A 25,002-nucleotide genomic window follows, 5' to 3' on the forward strand; every position below is an offset into this window, starting at 1 on the left:
TGGCCACAGCCGATGCTTCTCTTTGATTGGTCGCCAGTCCGCGATTGACCCACGCGGCTGGCAACAAGTATAAACTGACGCCGAATATGCCCCTGGCACCAGACCTGATGCTAGGTTAAGCTAGCACTGATAAGAGATGTGTCCCCAGTGGGACACATCTCCAAATAATCCTGCCGCTGCTGTTTTGCTGCTGGGATCCCATATTTGGTCCCAGCCAGGGCCGGTGCTAGGGTGTTCGGTGCCCCTCTGTAAATTTTTTAATTTGCGCCTTCCCATTATTTATAAAGGGACAGTGTGCGCCTTTGGCATGCACTGCAAAAAAGGAACATGGTCTCACTAGGAGCATCACATTGCAGGCTATATAATGCAGAGAGCGTCTCAATGACTGACATATACTGTAATACAGAGCAACGCAGTGACCATCAGATAATACAGAGAGCATTGCAGTGACTGTCATACTGTTTAATGAAGAGACCATCAGTGCTGTTAATGTAATACAGAGAGCATAGCAGTGACCTCCATATAATTCAAAGAGCATTGCAGTGACCACCACATAATGTAGAGCACATAGCAGAGAGCATTGTAGTGACTGCCATATAATATAGGGAGTGTTGCAGTGCCCGCAATATAATGCAGAGACCATCAGTGATCACTATATAATACAAAAAATTCTAGACCAAGTAGAGTCCTGAGCGAAAGTCCCTTTGTAGCCCCCTTAAAAAAAATATATACAGTTTTTTGTGTGTACTAAATAAAAATACACCTTACCTATATGGTGGTTTCTCTGCGATGGGGAACCTCTGAAGAAATTGATCCTCCCTGGGCAGATGATGTCTTCCTTCAGTATTCACTATTCATGTAGGAAATCCCATGGTCTGGAAGACGCCTGTTTATGTAAGAATATAACCAATGTCGTCATCATACAACCCAACGTATCCCCTTCAGCCTCATGCTTCGTGTCTCTCCAGCCTCATGCTCACTGTGTTAATTCTGGCCTCGTGCTTCTTGTGTCACCTCCTGCCCTGTGTGTAATTTCAGCCACATGCCCCCTGTGGCACTAGGCTCCTGCTTCCGGGGTATTTCCATCCACATCCTCCACCAGTATCTCTCCATCTGCCTCATCCTCGTCTCTCTCCAGCTGCCTCCTCACTTCTTCTGTGTAACAACAGCGGCCTCATCCCTATTGTGACTGTCCAGCAAACTCATTCCACCCCCCACTACCCTTGCATTTCTACAGCATGCATCCACCTCCCTATGGGGACTGTTTACTAAGCCTTGGATGGAGATAAAGTGATCGGAGATAAGGTACCAGCCAATCAGCTCCTAACTGCCATGTCACAGGATATGTTTGAAAAATGACAGTTAGGAGCTGGTTGTTTGGCAAATTATCTCTATCTCCATTGAAGGCTGAGGGGTCTATTTACTAAGCAGTTAGTTAAAAGTGATAAGGTGCCAGCCAATCAGCTCCCAACTGTCATTTTTCAAACACAGCCTGTGAGATGACAGTTGGGAGCTGATCGGCTGCCACCTTATCACTTTTCACTCTGTCTCCTAACACTGCTTATGCTGGCCATACACGCTACAATTATTGGGGCGATCCGCCTGATATCAGCGGATCGCCCCGATAATTGTAGCGAGTGTGCGGGCGACCGAGGGTTAAATATTGCTCGGTCGGGCATGCAGGATTGTCCAGCATGCCCGTCCGATGCGATATTTACCCGGTAAACTGTCGGCCGCATCGGGCAGTGTATGCCCAGCGCGGCCGACAGACAGACATTTCCTGACAGGGAAATGTCTCCTCCCCCGGGGGCGGAGCGCGGATGTCAGGCTATACACTGTGAGATTTCTCTCACAGTGTATGCCGGCGAAATCTGCGGCTGGCATGCTGCCAGATAAAATGTCTGTCGGTCCAACAGACATTTTATCTGGCTGTGTATGCCCAGCAATAGTAACTAGACCCCTCAGTAGCTAGACCCCTGTGTCTCTCTGGCTTCAGCTCTGCACATGTTACTCTAGCTCCCCCATGTGTCACTTTAGTTCCACAATGACAGTACAGCCCCCCAAATATCACTCCATCACCACCTGTGTCAGATTCTAGCCCCCCATATAACACACCTGCTCTCACCTGTCAGTTTTGCCCCATACAACACACCTGCTCCCACCTGTCAGTTTAGCCCCCATACAACACACCTGCTCCCACCTGTGTCACAGCCTAGCCCCCCCATATATAACACTCCTGCTCTCACCTGTCAGTTTAGCCCCCATATAACACACCTACTCCCACCTGTGTCACAGTCTAGCCCCCCCCCCACCCCCATATATAACACTCCTGCTTCCTCCTGTGTCAGGCTCTAGCCCCCCCCCCCCCCCCCCCCCCCCTCCCCTCCATTGCATCCATAATACTTACCTCACTGGCTGCATTCTCCCGTCTGTAGGATCTCCCCCATGCTGGGATAAAGGGAGCATCTACAAGCTACTTGCCACTATACAAGTGTATTCAATAGTGTTTGAATACACTTGTAAAATGGCAAATAGTTAGCTGACACTCCCTTGTTCTCAGCGAGCTCTCACAGACTGGGATAGATCGGATTACACTGCAGGGAGACAGGCAGCTGCTCAGCTGTCATCCACCCCGGCGGCTCCTGTAATGTGTTACACCACAGAGCAAACTGAAAGTGAACACCCCCATTATTAATATATGCCCCCCCATATTGGGTGCACCCCTTCACCCATTGTTAATACATGCCTCCCCCCGTTTTTTCTGCAGGAGAGGCAGCACTTACCTGAGCCTTTGCTGCTGCAGCCTGCATCTTCATGTCGCTAGATGGGTCCTACTCCTCTTCATGACGGCCGGCCCGGCTCCTCTCCACATCTAAGGAGCCGGCAGGAGAGAAGAGAAGAAGGAGGGGCGGCCAGGGGGGAGAAGTGTAGCGGTTCTGTTGGTTAAGGACCACTTAGGGCAGGCTCAGATCGCTGTCTGTCATTAAGTTTGACAGGCAGCACAGCAAGTCAGTTGTAGCGCAGCAGGGAGGGGAGGAAGGGGAGGACTTGGCAGGAGGAGGAACAGCCGGTGGTGGGACTTGGAAGCGCTCAGGTTCTGCCGCTTGTCTCCGCAGCAAGCTGCTGCTGCTGCCTGTCATACAGTGTGACAGGCGCAGCAGCAGCCGGCAGCAAGAACAGCGGACTCTGCAGCATCTGCAGGGAGAGCGCCTCTCCAGCCTGGCGTCTCCCTCCAGTGCAGGATCCGCTAAGCGGTTTGCGCCGGCCCTGGTCCCAGCACAAACTTTAAATCGGGGCACAGACTGAAGTGGCGGTATGACATACCGCCGTATACCGGCTCACTTCGAGCACTGTGTCTCTGTGTATACTGTATATAGATAGTAAATACATACAGTATTAGATGGAGTTGTACATAAGTCTGGAGCATACATGCCTACCCTCCCGGTTTTCGCGGGGGGCTCTCGATTTTTCAGATAACCCCCTGCACCCCCAGAAGGGTAGGCACTTCTCCCGCATTCTGCCACTTCCTAGTGAAGTGGGCAGAATGGGGAGAATTTCCACGGCGATCGTGGGTCCTCGTGTAGGGGGCGGGGCTTAATGACGTGATTCTACATGAATAGTGTCATTTAGCCCTACCCCTTATTTAAATGTAAGCCAATCGCTGCAATTTGCCGCGAAGGGGACGAGGCTTAATGTTGCGAACAATCAGGCCCCACCCTCTCGTCACACCCACCTGCTTCTCCTCCCCAGGCTTCTCACGGGGAGGAGAAGCAAAAGGTTGGCAAGTATGGTCTGGAGGTCAGCAGGAGGCAGTATGCGTATATATGTGTGTGTGTATACAGTATGTAAATAGTAAATAGATACAGTATTAGGTGGAGTTGCACATGTTTGGAGGTCAGCAGGAGGCAGTATGTGCATACTTGCCGACTTTGATTCACTTTATATTGGGAGCAGCTGGAGAGGACCATCTTCTCTCTGCTTCGGGGGGGCGGGGCCAGTCTATTGCTAACATTCGGCCCCGCCCCTTTACAGGAACCCCCCGCGATTCGCGTCATTTAGCCCCGCCCCCTCCCTGCGGACCCTCAAATTTCAAGGAGAATCTCCCCATCCTGACCACTTCACCACAAAGTGGGCGTGATGCGGGATATCTGCCTACTATTCCGGGGGTGCGGGGGTTACCCGAAAAATCTGGAGCCTCCCGCGACTCCCGGGAGATTAGGCAAGTATGAGTATCTGTATATGTCTCGGTGTATACTGTATGTAAATAGTAAATACATACAGTATTAGGTGGAGTTGCACATAAGTTTGGAGGTCAGCAGGAGGCAGTATGTGTATATGTCTTGGTGTATACTGTATGTAAATAGTAAATACATACAGTATAATGGTGCATACACACGGTCAGATTTGTCACATGAACGATTGAACGATTTGAACTACGAACGATTTTTGACTGCATTAAAATGAATGGAATCGTCCAAATCTGACTGCAAACACATCAGATGTTAGATATCGTTATCTGACAAGCGGGAACACGCATCGTTCATCGTTCATCTGACAAACATGTCAGATATGTCAGATTTTCCTTCAGATATGAACGATTGAACGATTTTTAAAATCGTTATCGTTCAGATCTGAAGAAAAATCTGACCGTGTGTATACACCTTTAGATGGAGTTGTACATAAGATTGGAGGTCAGCAGGAGGCAGTATGTGTATATGTGTCTGTGTATACAGTATGTAAATAGTAAATACATACAGTATTAGGTGGAGTTGTACATAAGATTGGAGATCAGCAGGAGGCAGTATGTGTATATGTGTCTGTGTATACTCTATGTAAATAGTAAATACATACACTATTAGGTGGAGTTGCACATAAGTTTGGAGGTCAGCAGGAGGCAGTATGTGTATATTTCTCTGTGTATATTGTATGTAAATAGTAAATACATACAGTATTAGGTGGAGTTGCACATAAGTTTGGAGGTCAGCAGGAGGCAGTATGTGTATATGTGTCTGTGTATACTGTATGTAAACAGTAAATACATACAGTATTAGATGGAGTTGTACATAAGTTTGGAGGTCAGCAGGAGGCAGTATGTGTATATTTCTCTGTGTATATTGTATGTAAATAGTAAATACATACAGTATTAGATGGAGTTGTACATAAGATTGGAGGTCAGCAGGAGGCAGTATGTGTATATTTCTCTGTGTATATTGTATGTAAACAGTAAATACATACAGTATTAGATGGAGTTGTACATAAGATTGGAGGTCAGCAGGAGGCAGTATGTGTATACAGTCAGGTGCATAAATATTGGGACATTGACAGAATTTTTATATTTTGGCCTCTATTCACCACCACAATGGCTTTGAAAAGGAAACAAACAAGATGTGCTTTAACTGCAGACTTTCAGATTTAATCTGAGGGTAATTACATCTAAATCAGGTGAACGGTGTAGGAATTACAATGGTTTCTATATGTGCCTCCCACTTTTTAAGGGGCCAAAATTAATGGGACAAACTAAACAATCCTAAATCACTTTTTAATACTTAGCTGCAAATCCTTTGCAGGCAATTACAGCCTGAAGTCTGGGACGCATAGACATTACCAGACACTGGGTTTCATCCCTGGTGATGCTCTGCCAGGCCTCTACTGCAAATGTCTTCAGTTCCTGCTTGTTCTTGGGGCATTTTCCCTTCAGTTTTGTCTTCATCAAGTGAAATGCATGCTCAATCGGATTCAGTTCAGGGGATTGACTTGGCCATTGCATAACATTCCACTTTTTAGCCTCAAAAAACTCTTTGGTTGCTTTTGCAGTATGCTTTGGGTCATTGTCCATCTGCACTGTGAAGCGCCGTCCAATGAATTCTGAAGCATTTGACTGAATATGAGCAAATAATATTGCCCGAAACACTACAGAATTCATTCTGCTGCTTTTGTCAGCAGTCACATTATCAATAAATACAAGGGAACCAGTTCCATTGGCAGCCATACATGCCCACACATGACACTACCACCACCATGCTTCACTGATGAGGTGGTATGTTTTGGATCATGAGCAGTTCCTTTCCTTCTCCATACTCTTCTCATCACTCTGGTACAAGTTGATCTTTGTCTCATCTGTCCATAGGATGTTGTTCCAGAACTGTAGTGGCTTTTTTAGATGTTGTTTGGTAAACTCTAATCTGGTCTTCCTGTTTTTGTGGCTCACCAATGGTTTACATCTTGTGGTGAACCCTCTATATTCACTCTTGTGAAGTCTTCTCTTGATTGTTGACTTTGACACATATATACCTACCTCCTGGAGAGTGTTCTTGATTTGGCCAACTGTTGTGAAGGGGTTTTTCTTCACCAGGGAAATAATTCTTCTGTCATCCACCACAGTTGTTTTCCGTGGTCTTCCGGGTCTTTTGGTGTTGCTGAGCTCTCCGGTGCGTTCTTTCTTTTTAAGAATGTTCCAAACAGTTGATTTGGCTACACCTAATGTTTTTGCTATCTCTCTGATGGGTTTGTTTTGATTTTTCAGCCTAATGATGGCTTGCTTCACTGATAGTGACAGCTTTTTGGATCTCATATTGAGAGTCGACAGCAACTGATTCCAAATGCAAATGTCACACCTAGAATCAACTCCAGACCTTTTACCTGTTTAATTGATAATGAAATAACGAGGGAATAGCCCACACCTGTCCATGAAATAGCTTTTGAGTTGATAGACCCATTACTTTTGGCCCCTTAAAAAGTGGGAGGCACATATAGAAACCGTTGTAATTCCTACACCGTTCACCTGATTTGGATGTAATTACCCTCAAATTAAATCTGAAAGTCTGCAGTTAAATCACATCTTGTTTGTTTCATTTCAAAGCCATTGTGGTGGTGAATAGAGGCCAAAATATGAAAATTCGGTCAATGTCCCAATATTTATGCACCTGACTGTATGTGTATGTGTATACTGTATGTAAATAGTAAATACATACAGTATTAGGTGGAGTTGCACGTAAGTTTGGAGGTCAGCAGGAGGCAGTATGTGTATATTTCTCTGTGTATACTGTATGTAAATAGTTAATACATATAGTATTAGATGGAGTTGTACATAAGATTGGAGGTCAGCAGTAGGCAGTATGTGAATATTTCTCTGTGTATTCTGTATGTAAATAGTAAATACATACAGTATTAGATGGAGTTGTACATAAGACTGGAGGTCAGCAGGAGGCAGTATGTCAGGCTTGCCGACCATCTGGCTACCTCTTCCAGGAGGAGACAGCCAGCTCGGCACAGCAGTGTAGGGGAAGGTGGGCGTGACGCGATTTAAAGGGCGGGACGGGGTATGTGGCCATGTGATCACTTCTTCGCGGCCCCACCCCTGCTACATAATACAAAGATTACTGGCATTGTGTAACCGGGGGCAGGGCCACGATGACGCGATTCAGCTCCCTGGAACCAGCCACTTGAACAAGGTGGGAGCAGATGCCGGCGGGGGTGTGCGGGTGGGTTGCGCCGGTCGGGAGACTAGCACGCTCTTCTGAGGGGTTGGGAGCAACACCCGATTTTCGAGAGGCTCCCGACCATTTCGGGAGGGTAGGAAAGTATGCAGTATATGTATATGTTTCTGTGTATACTGTATGTAAATAGTAAATACATACAGTATTAGGTGGCGTTGTATATAAGTTTGGAGGTCAGCAGGGGGCAGTATGTGTATATGTGTCTTTGGAAAGAAAATGTATACAACTATTACATGTACGATAGAAGTACTGATTTATTGTTTATTAGCTGAGCTGCAGAAAGTTAAAAAGCAGAAGAAACATAACATTTGAAATATTCCTTTTTTATTGACACAAACATGGTTATGTCACGTTACTCAGAAATTATTAAATTATATTGCACTTCATTATATAGATGAGAATACTGTATTTAACTTAAATATTACTGTAATATATAAGACGTGTAGTACTGCACTGTGGACTGACAATTGTGTCACTATAAAACAGTGCATGTACTATATATTACTAATGGCGATGTCGGCAAATTGTCGTCAATGGCAATGTCAGCATTCAGAATGTCGATAGTTATGATGTCGACAGTGTTAAAACTGGTGGAATGTTAACATTAGAGTTAGGCTGTGAGGGTAGGTTAGGGTTAGGCTCCGGACAGGAGGGTTAGGGTTAGGCTTTGGGGGGATAGACTCAGGGAGGGGGGGTTAATGTTAGGCTTTGGGGGGGGGGCGGCGTTCGGTATAGGAAACAATGGAGTAATGGAGGTCTGACTCGGAAGTCACAGGCACATGACTGCCGGGACTCAGAAGACGCCACTGGGAGCAGGTAAGTCACTGATGGGCCACCAGGGGCAATATGTTGACATTCTAATATGTCGACATTTCATCACGGTTTACATGATGAATGTTATTATGGTCAATGTCGACATTATGACCATGTCAACATGATAAATGTCAACATTATGACTGTGGACATATACCTAACCGGAATAATGTTACTGAGCACTACAGTACATGCATTAGAGTACAAGCCAGAGTCTGGCAAGTTTGTCAGTGTTATAGTAATATGGTCAGGGCCCTTACCTGCTGGCCTATTCCTTCTCCCACATAACTTGCTTTTTAAAATCTGTGGGAAATTGTTGTGTAAATTGCTGGACACTGTTACATAGTAATTGGCTGATATATGAGGGAACAAGGGATCCTGGCCAGTTCTCACTGGGCCAGTCCCATGGTCCACTCAGTGGCAGTCCTTCACTCACCCCTCTGCCGGCCACCGAGCTGGCTGCTGCAATTGGAAAAGCATTACAAATTTGCACATGCACAGAAGCTCCCTGGAGCTAAGGAAAATGGTCGATAGGAGAGTTGCTGTGCATGCCCAGCTGCAGCAGCACCTCCCATAACCCTTTGCAGAATCCAACAGTCACCACTGATGGCTCCGCCTCCAGCCCGTTCGTGGCCCACCTCAAGGACCAGCTTCATCTGACTACAATAACAAGCGCCAAGAAGAGGAGCCGCTGATTGGCAGCCCGCCAATTCTGACTGTGGCTCACAAAGAGGATCAGCCAGTCCAGTACAGAAGACCAAGAGAAGGTAAGTGTGGTCTAGAGACACCTATTGTGCCAGTGAGACTTAGGAGGCACTAAAGCTGGAGAGACACAGGGGGCATAAGGGGGCTTGGAGATGGAGATGGCCTGGAAATGGAGACATGGGGGGGGCTGGAGAGAGATGCAGGGGTGCCTAGAAAGACACAGGGGTGCCACAGGAGATGCAGGGGGGCCTGGAGAGATGCAGGGGACCTGGAGATGGCAAGACTTAGAGGTCTGGAAATGGAGAGACATGGATGCCTGGAGAGACACAAAGGGACCTGGAGAGATTAAGGGGGACCTAGAAAGACGCAGGAGGGCTGGAGATGAAGAGACAAAGAATGGCTTAAAGAGGCACAAGGGGCCTGGGGATGGAGAGACACAGGGGGGCCTGGAGAAACACAAAGGGGCCTGGAGATGGAGAGACAGAAGGGGCACTGGAGAGATGCAGGAGAGACGCAGAGAGGCTGGAGATGGAGAGATGCAGGGAGTCCTGTAGAGTCTTAGGGGTACAAATGGAAAGACACAGGGGGGGCCCGGAGAGAGACACTGGGCCTGGATCTGGAGAGACAGGTGGGCTGGAGAGACACAGACAGACTGTAGTCAGTGACACAGCATCTGGCTGGAGAAGCATGGGGGAGGGGGCTAGTGCTGGAGAGGCACTGGGGGGATAATGTTGGAGAGACACAAAGGGTAAAAGTGCAGGAGATGCACAGGTGGAGAGGTAAGGCTGTGGGACAGTATTATTCATTAAGACACCAATTCAATGAAACTGGTTATATTTATACTTAAACAGACATCTTCCAGGCAATACAATCTTCTACTTATTAGTGAATACCACCTAAAGATGCGGTCTGCCTAGTGATGCTCAAATTCTTCAGAGGTGAAAGTTAGATTTAGGATTGTTTAGTTTGTCCCATTAGCTTTGGCCCCTTAAAAAGTGGGAGACACATATAGAAACCGTTGTAATTCCTACACCGTTCACCTGATTTGGATGTAATTACCCTCAACTTAAATTTGAAAGTCTGCAGTTAAAGCACATCTTGTTTGTTTCATTTCAAAGCCATTGTGATGGTGAATAGAGGCCAAAATATGAAAATTCTGTCAATGTCCCAATATTTATGCACCTGACTGTAGGTAAGAAAAGACTTTTGAGACATATGGCCTGTGGAGGGATGGGGGGACATCTATTGCTGGCCCAGCTCCCCTCAGTGACTTGTCACAGCCCCTCCAGGACCTATGAGGAGGGAGTATCCTGCCCTCCTCCACAGATCCGCTCCCTCAACAGACCTGCCTAAATTAGGGCTACTTCCAGAGACTTCCCGGAAGTGGCGTATCTATAATGGGTCCAGGGGGGCTCCGCCCCGCACACCCTGCACCCATATTAATTTAAAACTTACCTGTCCGTGGTGTCACGGTGGGTGTCAGCGCTGCTCAGAACACCAGAAAATGGCAGCCGCTGCCATTCTTCCGGTATTCTGCGCATGCAGTGGACTCCGGGCACACTCTAATGCCCGGAGCCTACTAATGCTCCAGTGGCTGGCCAGCCGCGTCAGTCGGCTGCCGGCCACCGGGAAGAGAGGAGGGGGCACCGAACAGGGAGTGCGCATGGGCCCCCTCCTCCACCCCTGGATGAATTACAATGAGTTGTGGAAACTGTGCATGAAAATTTCAATTAATCAAAACCATTTTTCATCCCCAAATAGAAAATAAATGTACATTTCTGGAGATAACATTTTTAATGAAGAATTTGTTAATATCATTGTGCAGCTCTAAGACAGTATTTACTCACAACTGCCTGCTACCTGTGCCAGGAAACACAGCACCAGTACAGTATCAGCTACAGTAGGAAACCATTACTAGTGATTAAATAGAGCGAGCATTTGCAATAAGGAGAACTGGGGAGAAAATGCGCTTATTACATTGCTTCATCTAACTTAATTCTTACAGTGTCTAAAGAGCTTTACAAAACTCATTAAATTAAATGCTAGGAACTATAATTGTCTGCTGGTATGCATCAGATATTACTGATATCAAGACCAGTGCATTGCACCGGGGCTTGCGACAATGAACAGGCCCGCAGCCGGCAGTACTATTGAGTCAAACTGAGTTATTTCTGTACTCTAGTCTGTGCTGCGGCTGGCCGCGGGCCGTTCCGAAGAAGGAAGCGGTCTGACTCTGGCTGAAGGGGGAGGGGGCCTCTCACCTTCTAATCCTTGCTCTATGCCTCTACCTGACCAGGTTGTCACTCTGCAGCCTGAGACCCAGCCCCTCCCCCCCGAGTTCCTGTCCCCTCGTCTCTATTCTACATGGACCCTCCTTTCCCTGCCCGAGACCCCGAGCCCTAACCCCGGATTCCCGCCCCTTCCTCTCCAGTCTAGCTCTATGTCAACTCACAGTCTCTCCTATCCTTTCATGTGCCATGGAGCCTAGCCACAACAGGGACCACACATCCTCTTCCAGGACAGGTAAGTACCAGTGTCAATTAGGGGGGTGGTATCTGTATGCAATGGGGAGGGGATGTTTTTTTTCTGGGGGGGGGCTGGAGTGTGTTTTACTGTCTGTGGTGGGGTGGTGTGTTAATGTAGTGTGTGTGAAGGGAATCGGACCCCTGGCCGGCGGTTCAAATCCCGACAGCGGCAGCCCGACAAGGATGAAAATCCCGATCGTCCCCAGGTAAGTAATCACTAACCTATTCTACCCCCTATCCTTCCTTAGGGGTGCCTAATCCTAACCTTCCCCCCCAGTGCCTAACCCTAATCCCCCCTCTAAGTGCTTAAACCTAACCCCCTTCCCCACCGCCTAAACCTAAGCCCCCGGGGGGTGCCTAACCCTAAGTCCCCCCTGGGGGTGCCTAACCCTAACCCTTCCTCCCCCTAGTCTAACCCTAACCTCCCGGGGGGGTGCCTAGCCCTAAGTCCCCACTGGGAGCCCCTAACCTAACCCTCCCCCCCACGGCTGTCCGCGCTCAGCACCCGGCATCATTTCAATCGAGATGCCAGGCGCCGGTCTCCCAGCATCGGTAAAATGACAGGCATCTAGATTTAGACACCTGTCATTTAACCCTAGCCGAGTTTAAGCAATCGGGAAGCCGGCTGTCGGGATTACGTCCGCCGACTTCCCGACTGCATACCGGGTGGAGAGATGTATTAATTTTGTTTGTGTGAGGGGTGTGTTTATATTATCTGTGTTATGTTATGTGTGGGTCACTGATGTTCTCTGCGTAACATGACACTCACTGTGGCGCTCTCTGCATTATATGGTGCTCATTGTAACACTCTCTACATTATATGGTGCTCGCTTCGATGCTCTGTATATTATATGGCGCTCACTGTGACGCTCTGCATTATATGGCGCTTCTGCATTATATGGTGCTCACTGTGACACACTCTGCTTTATTTGGTGCCTCTGTATTATATGGCATTAACGACGAAGTACTCTGCATTATATGGCTCTAGTGATATGTGTGGGGAGGCTACGCCCCCTTCCCACGCATCCACGCCCTTTATCGTTAGCCCACCTACTGTGCGTGCAGATAGTCCCTTGCTTGCTATTTGCACCTGGGCCCACCACTCCACCACTGGGCTGCGGCAAGTAAAATGGTCATGGAAGGGCATGATGCGCATGCCTAACCGCAGCCACCCCTCACACCTCACTGAGTGACAGCAGGGGCCATGCTGCCGAATGCAGCATGACGATACAGCCCGTTGGATCTGCATGCACTGACCGATGTGGACTATGGCCCTCATTCATACCCGCTCGCAAGTGCCTATGCGCTCGCAAGCGGGTCGATGGTGGGGCACTGCGCACGCGCCATGTGCGCACGGCGCGTACGCAAGCCCCGGAGCGAGAGAGAAATTCTCTCGCTCCGGGGCTCGCTACAAATGTGGCGGCTGCCCATGTTGTTCGACAGGTCGCCCCGTTTTGTAGGCGGGGTGGGGGGTTGGCTGGACAAATGGAGGCGTTCCTGAAGGAACGCCTGCTGTTTGTAGGCGGCCCTACTGACATCACCAGTAGAGAGCTCCCTGCTCTGCAAGGGTCTCGTCGCAAGCCCGATGATCACGATGGTCTCGATCATCGCGACCATCACCTGGTCACTCGCTAAAGCTGTGGGTGGTAACCCACAGCTTAGCGAGCGGCCAGGAGGCCGACTTTCTGAACAAAAGTGGCCGCCCTCATTCAGAGTGAGCACTCGCTTTTTACGAGCGGCTCTGAATGAGGGCCTATATGTTGTCCGATCCACTGGATCGGACAACATATCGTTTAGTGTGTACCCGGCATAAGGGCCCCATTTATTAACAAAGCTAAACACCAGCAGAATTTTTTGGTTTAGTATGGCAGTGATATAAGCGAAAATGCCACTGGTGATTATCAATACAGGGGTATTGCGCAGTCCTCCTTGTCCGCCACGTCCTCCGCTTAGCTGCAGGCTAAAATATGTGATAAATTTGTCCTTTAGGGGCCTATTCATCATGACATAATTATCACTAGTGATAATTATGTTTTAAACTCGCTGCAAGTTTCAAAGATGTTTTGGAGGCATTCATCATGCCTACCTCACAAAAGTATCACTTCCAAAAAGCTGCTCTTTTTGTGGAGTCAGCTTTCGGAAAAGTGATACTTTTCCCCATGCAGCTGAGGTATTCACAAGGTATCCACAAGGTTTTCCTCAATGGTTCATGTTTCTCCTCCCCTCCCTCACTCTCTATTCCCCAGTTCTGTCTCACATCTTCCCCCTCCCCGCGGTGCCTCTGGTGTCTGATCCGGCCAATGGGTGTCCGTTGCACCACCGGGCCTCCCCACGTCCGATATCCTCCTTCTCCTTCTCTTCATCCCCCTTCTAACTCTCACCTCTTCATCTTCGGTGTCTTCGGCCAGTGATTGCGACCACATATCTGTGGTGCCCCTTAGCTCTGCAGTGCAGAGACAGCAGGGAGGGATCTTAATAGATCTCTCTGCTGCGGCTGGCCGTGTAAACAGCAGCCTGTGAAGATTATCGGGGCTGAACGCCCTCTCAGAGTGGCGTTCAGTAACACTATCAAATTCCGAAAAAACTGCTTTTTCGGGACTTGATGAATGGCCCTGACACTTATTTTTTACAAAAGTATGCGAAAATGTGAAAAATAAGTGATGATAAATAGGCCCCTTAGGGCCTATTTATGAACATTCTAATTCGCCGCGGCCACCGGGGCAATTCAGCATTGCTCCGGCGTGGTGGCAGCTGATTTGAAATCAGCTGCCCCCACGAGCGGATTCACTGCTCCTTTTCGGAGCAGTGAATCTTCTCACTGCTCCTGTCGGAGCAGTGACGGCGGTGCGCATGCGTGACCTACAGGTCACGCATGCACACAAGAGCCCCGACGTCCGGCGGAAGAAGCCAGACAGGGGCGGAGGGATCCAAAAGGATCCCTTCTCGCTACCCGGACCTACTTCCCATAGGGAAGAGCGGGTTGTGAACCCCAAGTGGGGGTATTCGCCATCTGAAGGTCCCCATACTAGTGGCAGCGGGACAGCGGGCCATTCCACAAACAGAAGGTAAGTAGGAGATATCTGTGATACCTCTGGTGATCAGGGCTCCGGTGATGTCCTCCGTGGCTTCGGTCAGCTGGTCTCCCATCCTGCACTGGTCTCGGTCAGCTGATAACCGGGTCACAGTGCAGGATGGGAGACCAGCTGACCAGAGGGAGGACATCACCAGATCCCCGATCTCCAGTCCCTGGACTCTAGTAAGTTTTTATTTTTTTTTACATTTTTTTTTTTTTTTTTTTAGCAGTGATGAGCTTGCAGTCTTTTTAGACCACACAGCTGATCACTGGGGCCGGCTTAGAGCAGAGCAGGAGTCCGGTAACCAGGGGAGACCCTGGATAACCTCCTGGCGTTATCACAGGGCTTCCCCTGGTATTTTTTCACATAGTTGCTACCAGACAGATCGCATTTCCCATTACAGTTATGGGAAATGTGATCTGATTACTATAAATAATCAGGATTGGTATTAGGGCTTTGAGTAGAATTTTACGAATTCTACTCCAATTGCCCTTTAGTAAATTTAGGTGGTACTAAAATAATGTGAAAAGGGTGTGAAAACACCCTTTTTCACTTTATTTTAGTAAAAATAATGTTAATAAATAGAGCCCTATGTGAGTTGGTCAGCAAACCAAGTGGTCATTGGCTGAGTAGCAAAACAGAGGCTCTGCAGAGGAAATGTATGCATAATACTTCATTGTAATTAGGGTGCTTATCTGTAAGTAAAAGATGATGGGATGGGCCACCATATAATTTGTGCTGCTTCATTTTGGATCATCTCTTAAAACAAGCATTTGGTACCTGCCTTGTAGCTCCAGGTCAAGTCCTATAAAGAAACATCATAGCTGTTTCTAAGAGGGAGGTCTAATAACTCATTTTAGTAATTATGATAAAGCAGTGGTCTCATCTAGGGAAAGAGAGAGATGCTCAGAATTCTCCCTACCACTTAGTTTCCATACACAATTGCCATTTCAAAAGTTTCAATATGTGTCAACAGAACCGAAACTACTGTAGACTTCTGTCACCCAGCAGGGGCAAGGCAGTAATTTGCCGCCTCCCCCCCAATGTCTATCCACCAGTCTGTGTCCCCCCTCTTCCCATATCACTGCAGCAGCCTGTTTCCCCTCTATATCACTCCCTCCCCTTACCCTTTATAGTATGCCCATTGCTCCCCTTTTTACCCCTTATATATTTTTTGCTCATCATCCCCCTTCTCACCCCTTATGTTTTTTTTGCCCATCACCCCATTTTCGGTCAGAATATGGTTATATCATGCTTGATAAAACCCAAGCATGGTTTTCTGATAAGGTTGCTATGTACAGAAAGGCTACTCTAGATAGCAGTGTATACAATTCTAAACCTGGTCCTTAATCATGTGGAAAATATATCTGAGTGTCAATTATTTCATGCATTTTAATTGGCTCTTGGGTGTCTGCATCTCATGATTTTTCACCCCAACCAGGAGATGGACCTTAGTCAGTGGCGTAACCAGGAGAGGGGGGGGAGGGTTTGAGCAGGGCATGTGTTGTGGGCGCTGTGTCAGACCCGGGTGAATGTGGTACCTGCCGCCAGCACAGGGTAGTACATTCACTGACAGTGAGTGTAATACCCGGAGCTGGCGGTGGTATGTTAGTTTTATAGTTATTGTGTAGTGCATGGGTGGCCAAAACGTTGATCGCGAATGACCGGTCGACCAAGGACATGTGACCAGTCGATCGCGGTGGACATCCAGAAGCAGCCAGCAGCAGCCAGTAAGAGTCAGGCAGATTCTTATTGGCTGCTGCACCCAGGGCTGGCACCTGGCTGTAGAGGCACCACTGCTACCTACTCTATTTGCCGGACGCCCGCTGAGATTTTGTTTCCATCGGGCGCCCAGTAGCTCCGTCCCTGCAGCGGCAGCCAGAGGCTGAAGCTCACTCCTGAGCTCCACCTTCCGGGTTCTGCAGTGGATGAAGGGAGAGACGTCATGACATCTCTCCCATAGTGCCGAGTGGGAGAAGCAGTAGGAAGGTGGTGGATGCAGGAGCAGAAATTCAGGTAAATATAGTGTTTGTATCTTTTTTGTGTAAGGGGCACTACTACTGGGGGCACTGCATAAGGTGTACTACTAGGGGCACTGCATAATGGGCACTACTATTGGGGGCACTGCATAAAGGACCCTACTGCTGGGGGCATTGCATAAGGGGTACTAATACTGGGGGCATTGCATAAGGGACACTACTACTGGGGGCATTGCATAAGGGGCACTACTACTGGTAGCATGGGTGGGAAGACCTAAAGTCCAAATCACACAAAACAGCAGTTAAATACAGCACTTACATACAGCCATAGCAGTGTCTCTCAACAGGTAGTTAGAGACTGCCCAGAGAAACTAACACCTTTTAGCAGCCTCTCACAGGTGGTCTGGTGCTCATTACCTTGATAATTACCACACAGCCATTAAGAACCTGGGACATATATACCTCACATCAACAACTTCCCCAGTGCTTTTGTCACACTAAAAATAGACATATTCAACCTCATCAGCGACATTTACATATATGGAGCTGTAAATTGTACTTGCACAAGCACCCATATGGTATTTTTTACCATTAAATAATTTGTTGTATAAAGTTCATTATCTTTGGGAATACATGGAGAATATAGCATAGTGTCGTTTTAGTGGTGAACAATATTTTCAAAACTGTTTAGAAAAATATTAGTCTCATTCCATATTCGGTTGAAAGATCTGACATGTTTTGCTATTGAGATCTGGATGAGTGTTGTTAGTTGTACAGTATCTCAGCCACATCACACAGAAGAATGAACTGACTGTCATCCTAGCTATAGTTACCACAACCTCACTCATCTATACTCAGGATATTAATAATATTGTTATAATAATGGCGGTGAGGCATAAAGCCCACTTGAACCCTATGCACCAGAAATCCTAAGTATTTACAGTCAGGTGCATAAATATTGGGACATTGACAGAATTTTCATATTTTGGCCTCTATTCACCACCACAATGGCTTTGAAATGAAACAAACAAGATGTGCTTTAACTGCAGACTTTCAGATTTAATTTTTAGGGTAATTACATCCAAATCAGGTGAACGGTGTAGGAATTACAACGGTTTCTATATGTGCCTCCCACTTTTTAAAGGGCCAAAAGTAATGGGACAAACTAAAGAATCCTAAATCTAACTTTCACTTTTTAATACTTTGTTGCAAATCCTTTGCAGGCAATTACAGCCTGAAGTCTGGAACGCATAGACATCACCAGACGCTGGGTTTTATCCCTGGTGATGCTCTGCCAGGCCTCTACTGCAAATGTCTTCAGTTCCTGCTTGTTCTTGGGGCATTTTCCCTTCAGTTTTGTCTTCATCAAGTGAAATGCAGGCTCAATTGGATTCAGGTCAGGGGATTGACTTGGCCATTGCACAACATTCCACTTTTAGCCTTAAAAAACTCTTTGGTTGCTTTTGCAGTATGCTTTGGGTCATCGTCCATCTACACTGTGAAGCGCCGTCCAATGAGTTCTGAAGCAGTTGACTGAATATGAGCATATAATATTGCCCGAAACACTTCAGAATTCATTCTGCTACTTTTGTCAGCAGTCACATCATCAATAAATACAAGGGAACCAGTTCCATTGGTAGCCATACATTCCCACGCCATGACACTACCACCACCATGCTTCACTGATGAGGTGGTATGTTTTGGATCATGAGCAGTTCCTTTCCTTCTCCATACTCTTCCCTTCCCATCACTCTGGTACAAGTTGATCTTTGTCTCATCTGTCCAGAGGATGTTGTTCCAGAACTGTAATGGCTTTCTTAGATGTTGTTTGGTAAACTCTAATCTGGTCTTCCTGTTTGTGTGGCTCACCAATGGTTTACATCTTCTGGTGAACCCCCTATATTCACTCTGTGAAGTCTTCTCTTGATTGTTGACTTTGACACATATACACCTACCTCCTGGAGAGTGTTCTTGATTTGGCCAACTGTTGTGAAGGGGTTTTTCTTCACCAGGGAAATAATTCTTCTGTCATCCACCACAGTTGTTTTCCGTGGTCTTCCGGGTCTTTTGGTGTTGCTGAGCTCTCTGGTGCGTTCTTTCTTTTTAAGAATGTTCCAAACAGTTGATTTGGCTACACCTAATGTTTTTGCTATCTCTCTGATGGGTTTGTTTTGATTTTTCAGCCTAATGATGGTTTGCTTCACTGATAGTGACAGCTTTTTGAATCTCATATTGAGGGCCAAATGTAATAGGTAGTCAGTTTTAGTAACAGTACAAACTCGCACTTTCTCGCACTTTTAGAAAGTGCTAGTTTGTACTGAAACTCGCAATTCCAATAGCCTGCGAACTTTTCAGCTCGAGGCTACTGCATTTGCGAGTGCAGGCGAGTTTAGGACTATGTAAACTGACACCTTTTAATGCGAGTAGCATTAAAAGGTGCGAGTTTTAGAGAAGCCATCACAGATCAGTGAGATCCGTGATGGCTTCTGTGTGTGTTAAAAAAAAAAACGTGCACCCCCTCCCCAAAAGCATAACCAGCCCCGGGCTTTATAAAGCCTGTTCTGGTTCTAAAAATACAGGGGCCAAAATGCGTAGGGGGCCCCTGTATATTAAGAACCAGCACAGGGCTTTGTTGAGCTGGTCCTGGTTCTGGAAAATCAGGGGACAAAACGAGTAGGGGTCCCCTGAAAATTCCTGAACCAGCACCGAACTCTTTCTAGCAGGGGGATAATGCCACAGCCAGGGAAAACCTTTCACCGGTTTCCCCGGCCAAAGCATTATCCCTGACTGCTAGTCAGTCCAGGCCGGGGATCCCTGGGGAGTTGGGTACCCCCCCAATAAAGGTCCTCTTCTCCAAGTAGGCAATCCAGGGGTTAAAATAAAAAATATTTGTCGCAACATTGTATCATTGATGTAACCACAAGATTAACATCAATTAATCTTGCGGTTACTATGTAGCGGCTCTCACCATAGACGGCTATGGGGATTTCTCACCATAGACGTCTAAGGGAGACAGAGGCTGGCCACATTCAGCTAATCAGGGAGCTGCTCCGACGGAGATGCTCCCTGATTGGCTGGCGGCCCTTGCACTGACGGGGCACACGTGTGCCCCGGTCATTTACGCGGAGCAAAGGTATGTGTACACACATACCTTTGCTCAGTCCGGCATGGATCGGGTTTTTTTCGTTTTTTTATTTCCCCTGGATTGCCTACTTGGAGAAGAGGACGTGATCTACGCATAGGAGAGGTGAGTATGGATTTTTTTTTTCAGGTACACCCCTATGGATTACTTCGGATAATAGGTGAGTATGTGTGAGTGTGAGTGTGCATGTATGTTTTATTAAAATTATACTTTCACGGTGTAAGTTTGTTTATTTACGTATTTCTTTAGTTGTGGAACTACAAGTGCCAGTGGGCCCGTAATGCCCCGCATGCTGGTATTTGTGGTTCTCCAAATACCAGCATGCAGGGGAGGCTTGCTGGTACTTGTGGTTCTACAAATAAAGACAATATGGTAAATTTAATTTTACACTTTCACTTTACACTATCAACCCGGCACCCACCGCCCTAGGGTGCCGGGGATAGCCCCAGGCTATCAGTCTAGGCCTGGGGTGCCCTGGAGAGGGGTACCCCTTTATTGGGGGGGTACCAAACTCCACAGGGATCCCCGGCCTTGACTAACTAGCAGTCAGGGATAATGCTTTGGCCGGGGAAACCGGTGAAAGGTTTTCCCTGGCTGTGGCATTATCCCCCTGCTAGAAAGAGTTCGGTGCTGGTTCAGGAATTTTCAGGGGACCCCTACTCGTTTTGTCCCTTGATTTTCCAGAACCAGGACCAGCTCAACAAAGCCCTGTGCTGGTTCTTAATATACAGGGGCTCCCTACGCATTTTGGCCCCTGTATTTTTAGAACCAGAACAGGCTTTATAAAGCCCGGGGCTGGTTATGCTTTTGGGGAGCGGGTGCACGTCTTTTTTTTATAACATTTAACATAAGTACACACAGAAACATGTACATATCTCATGGATATGTGCATGTTTCTGTGTTAATCTGACCTGCTCAGGATGTACTCGCTAGCCTGAAGCAGGTCTATTATTTGGGGACTTTTGGTAATCTTTTTTTTGCGAGTCTGAAACAGACACCCTATTACATTGGGCGAGTTGATTGTTTTCAATGTGAAAACATCTGGATGCTAGTTTGAGAATGGAGAGTTTTAGTAACTCTGAAAAATGCGAGTTTTAGTGAACAGACACCCTATTACATTGGAGAGTTGTGAAAAATTGCGAGTTTAGCACCAAACTCGCAATTTACCAAAACAGACTACCTATTACATTTGGCCCTGAGAGTCAACAGCAACTGATTCCAAATGCAAATGTCACACCTAGAATCAACTCCAGACCTTTTACTTGCTTAATTGATAATGAAATAACGAGGGAATAGCCCACACCAGTCCATGAAATAGCTTTTGAGTTGATAGACCCATTACTTTTGGTCCCTTAAAAAGTGGGAGGCACATATAGAAACCGTTGTAATTCCTACACCATTCACCTGATGTGGATGTAATTACCCTCAAATTAAATCTGAAAGTCTGCAGTTAAATCACATCTTGTTTGTTTCATTTCAAAACCATTGTGGTGGTGAATAGAGGCCAAAATATGAAAATTCTGTCAATGTCCCATTATTTATGCACCTGACTGTATATAGGCAGACAACCAGAATGGAGGCCAAAGTCTTTAAATGAATATTTAATAGATATATTGGATTAAATTCTTAGAATTATTTCCCAAGTTTGTGAACTTGGTATGTCTCAGGCATACTTTCACCCTCCAAAATATGGTTGAAGAATGCCAGGTGGTGGTGGGTGGGGGGATCCGTTGCTATAGGAAGTTCTCATAGCATACCATATTAGCTTTCAATTTGCTAAATACATATAAAACCTTTTTACCCATTTTGGGGTCTATTTACTTAGCCTTGGAGGGAGATAAAGTACTAGCCAATCAGCTCCTAACTGCCATGTCAAACTTTGTGTTTGAAAAATGACAGGAGCTGATTGGCTGGTATCTCCGTTCGCTTCATTTCCATCTAAGTCTTAGTAAATAGACACCTACTGTATGTCTTTAGTTAAAGATTCCAGGGATTGCTTTGAGAGTAAGAATATATTAATGAATTAAGGACGGCAACTAGGAAGCACTTTGCTGAAGTATAAATATGATTTTAGAGGAACCATGGGTTGGAATATGCAATAAATCAATTGTTGGATTGATTTTTGTGTTAATGTCAATGACAGTATTTTTCCTGAGTTATAAGCAAATCTATAATATTTATATTGAAACCAGCAAGAAGCCTTTTAGCTCTATGGACCAAAACTTTTTAATTATAGTTTAATATCAGGCTGCGATCTGCTGCCGCTGTGGGAACTCATGTGAGTCTTCCCGTATTTTTAAAGCAGCAATCATTTTAAAGGCAAAAACCAGCTTAGTTTTGCCTTTAAAATAATTGCCACTTTAAAAATGCACAAATACTCACAGGAGTTCCCACAGCAGCAGCAGTTTGCATCCTATTGCATAAACCCCCTAGAATTTGTTTTGGCAACTATAAGGATGTCGATGCCTGATTGTTCATATTATATTTTGTTCTGCAGTTCTTTTTTACTTCTAGAGGCAAATGTAAGAAGATACCCCCTACTGCAAGCTTTCTGAACTATCTACAGTAGGTCCATCCAGGGTCAGCAGAATATCTTGCATTTTGAATAGAACAGAGGTCTAACTCAGCTTGCATACTGAGAACAGGTTTAGGAATTGTCCATAGCAGGTCTTTACATCTCCACCCCTGGCCATGGAAGGAGAACAGAATGAGCTACTGTAGCACCGAGTTGTGATATGATTATAAGCAAGGGATATCTCTTAATTAAACCAATCTAGGTACAAAATAAGAAGTCATAGAAATCATAGCAATTCTAGATTAATGGAACAATAAAAAAAAGTAAATTGTGTATCCTCAGCCGTATCATTATATGCCACCCACATGGAAACTAAGCAAGTCTTATATAGAACGGTGGTTAAGGTAGCACTTTGTAGGGTTGTTAATTTGTCCTCGAATGGGTGAGCTTATCTAGATTTGCATTAAGTTAAAGACCCTGCATCAAATCTAGCCTGAGTAAGGAATTTTTTCTAGTCACCGTAACAAAAAGGTTAAAAAAGGGTATGTTTTTCAAATAGATTAGCTAGTTTGTGATTATAAATTGTCTAGAAGTGTAAGATTTCTCCCTGAGCCTTCTGCAGCAAATTCCATACCAGTAAATAGCAGGTAGCGATGAATCAATGGTTCCACAACCAAATGTGGGAGCTGAGACACAATAGTACACAATACAATTTATATGAAAAAAATTATAACACTGCCCCATATGATAAGTAGGTCACCACCACAAAACACGGTCTCTGAAGCCTGTATCTCATGCCATAATAAAGTATTGCATATCCCATTACAAATAAGAGTTTCAACCTTAGAAAATCACTTTCTTCTCTATAAGAAAAACACACTGTTGCAGTCGGGATGCAGACGGTCTAAATGCCGACCGTCGGCATCCCAACTGTCTAATTCCGGCAAGTGTCTAATGACAATCACCGAAATCCTGACGCCTGTCATTAGACCTACTCCGGGAGCCCGACACCTGGCTTACAGATCAAAGGTAAGCTGGGTGCAGGGGGAGGATTAGGTTAGTGGTTCCCGGGGGAGACTTAGGGTTAGGCACCCCCCCAGGAGGTTAGGGTTAGGCTAGGGGAAGGGAGGGTTAGGTTTAGGCACCCCCGGGGGGGGGGGTGGTTAGGGTTAGGCACTCCCCGGGGGACTTAGGGTTAGGCTGCGGGGAAGGGGGAGGTTAGGTTTAGGCACTTAGTGGGTGGTTAGGGTTAGGCACTTAGGGGGGAGGTTAGGGTTAGGCACCCCTAAAGGAGGGTTAGGGGGGGGTTAGGTTAGTAAATAGAAAAAATACCTACCTGTCAGGATCTTAATGCGGCCAGCGGTAAATCATACTGATTCCCCTACAACAGCAGTTGTAGGGCCCTCAACACACAGGGCCTGATTCAGAGTTGGGAATAGAGAGAGAGATAGAACTTAACTGTATACCTGCTTAAACCGTGTTGCAATGCAAGGGGTACTATAAAGAATTTTTTTTTTTTGCATGTGTGGTAATACTGGCTGCCTTTGAATGTAGCCCACAAATACTGCACAGCTTTATTATTACACTGCAATTTAGATGTCAGTTTGGACACCTCCCTCCCAAATCTAAATCTCTCTGCACATTTTAAATCTGCCCCACCTGCAGTGCAGCATGGTTTCACCAAGATGATCAGTTGAGAGAGGTATCTCTCTCTATTCCCAACTCTGAATCAGGTCCATTATTTGAATAATGTAATCAACAGTATAAGCAATATGGCCTCACCTAAATATTGCAAACCAAGTGTGAAGTTCTGAAAAAAAAAGAACAAAAAGGCATAAAGACAAGTGCAAAATTGAGAAATATTCTGCATATTCCAGAAGGTCAAGAAATATAGATCTTGGTCATGTCTGTGAGATTAGGCTTGCCAAACTTCAAGAATCCATTTCTGTAACAATTCCATTGATTGAAGCCATAGTATGCAGATCATCCTGGGCCTAGAGAGTAGCCATGAGGGAAGAACCGTGAATAGCAACAATCGTTTCCAAGTATATAGATGGAAAGGTTCTTGGTTTATATTAAAAGACAGACATTACTATATAACAATGTATTATTTAACCAGGCAAGCTCATATAGAAGAAGGAGCTAATTGCTCCATTGGCCAGTTGATTGCTACAACACAGTTAAATTGCTGGGTTGATTACAGAGCCTTTAGATAGATAGGACGGCATTCCAAGTTTAAGTTGGTCTCAGATTTTACAATCTGTTACTTTCAAAGTCAAGAACTGTGTTCAGTCACTTCGGGTGGTAGGACTTACTGTATTCTTCAATAATCTTAATGTTGTATTTACAATTGTTGCTTTTAACTTTGAGTCCAAAATGTAAGTACCATTTTCTAATTCTACTGATGTAGGTATCTCGACAAGATTTGTCCTCCTCTAAGGTGTCAGCCGCAGCACCTCTTTTTTCCAGGTCAATAGGCCTTGGCCCAGGACAACATGGAGACATCAGCTATCACCAGAGCCACCTGTGAATGGTACATGATTTTATACAGTTCAGTTGCAGATGGCAAGGCTAAAGACATCTGGAAGGTCACAAACTATCTGAAGAGTATCTATCTATAAGAAGTGGAGGATATAACAAAGGTAGTCTAGTACTGGATGTGAGATGGCACAATATGCTGTAAATATGGTTAGTAATATCCATGGCGGTGATTTAATAGCTCTGAATGTAGTTTTGTTTTCTAGAGGACCTGG

The sequence above is a fragment of the Taudactylus pleione genome, unplaced genomic scaffold, assembly GCF_031769625.1.
Source record: "Taudactylus pleione unplaced genomic scaffold, aTauple2 ptg000038l, whole genome shotgun sequence".
In the NCBI taxonomy this organism is placed as follows: Eukaryota; Metazoa; Chordata; class Amphibia; order Anura; family Myobatrachidae; genus Taudactylus; species Taudactylus pleione.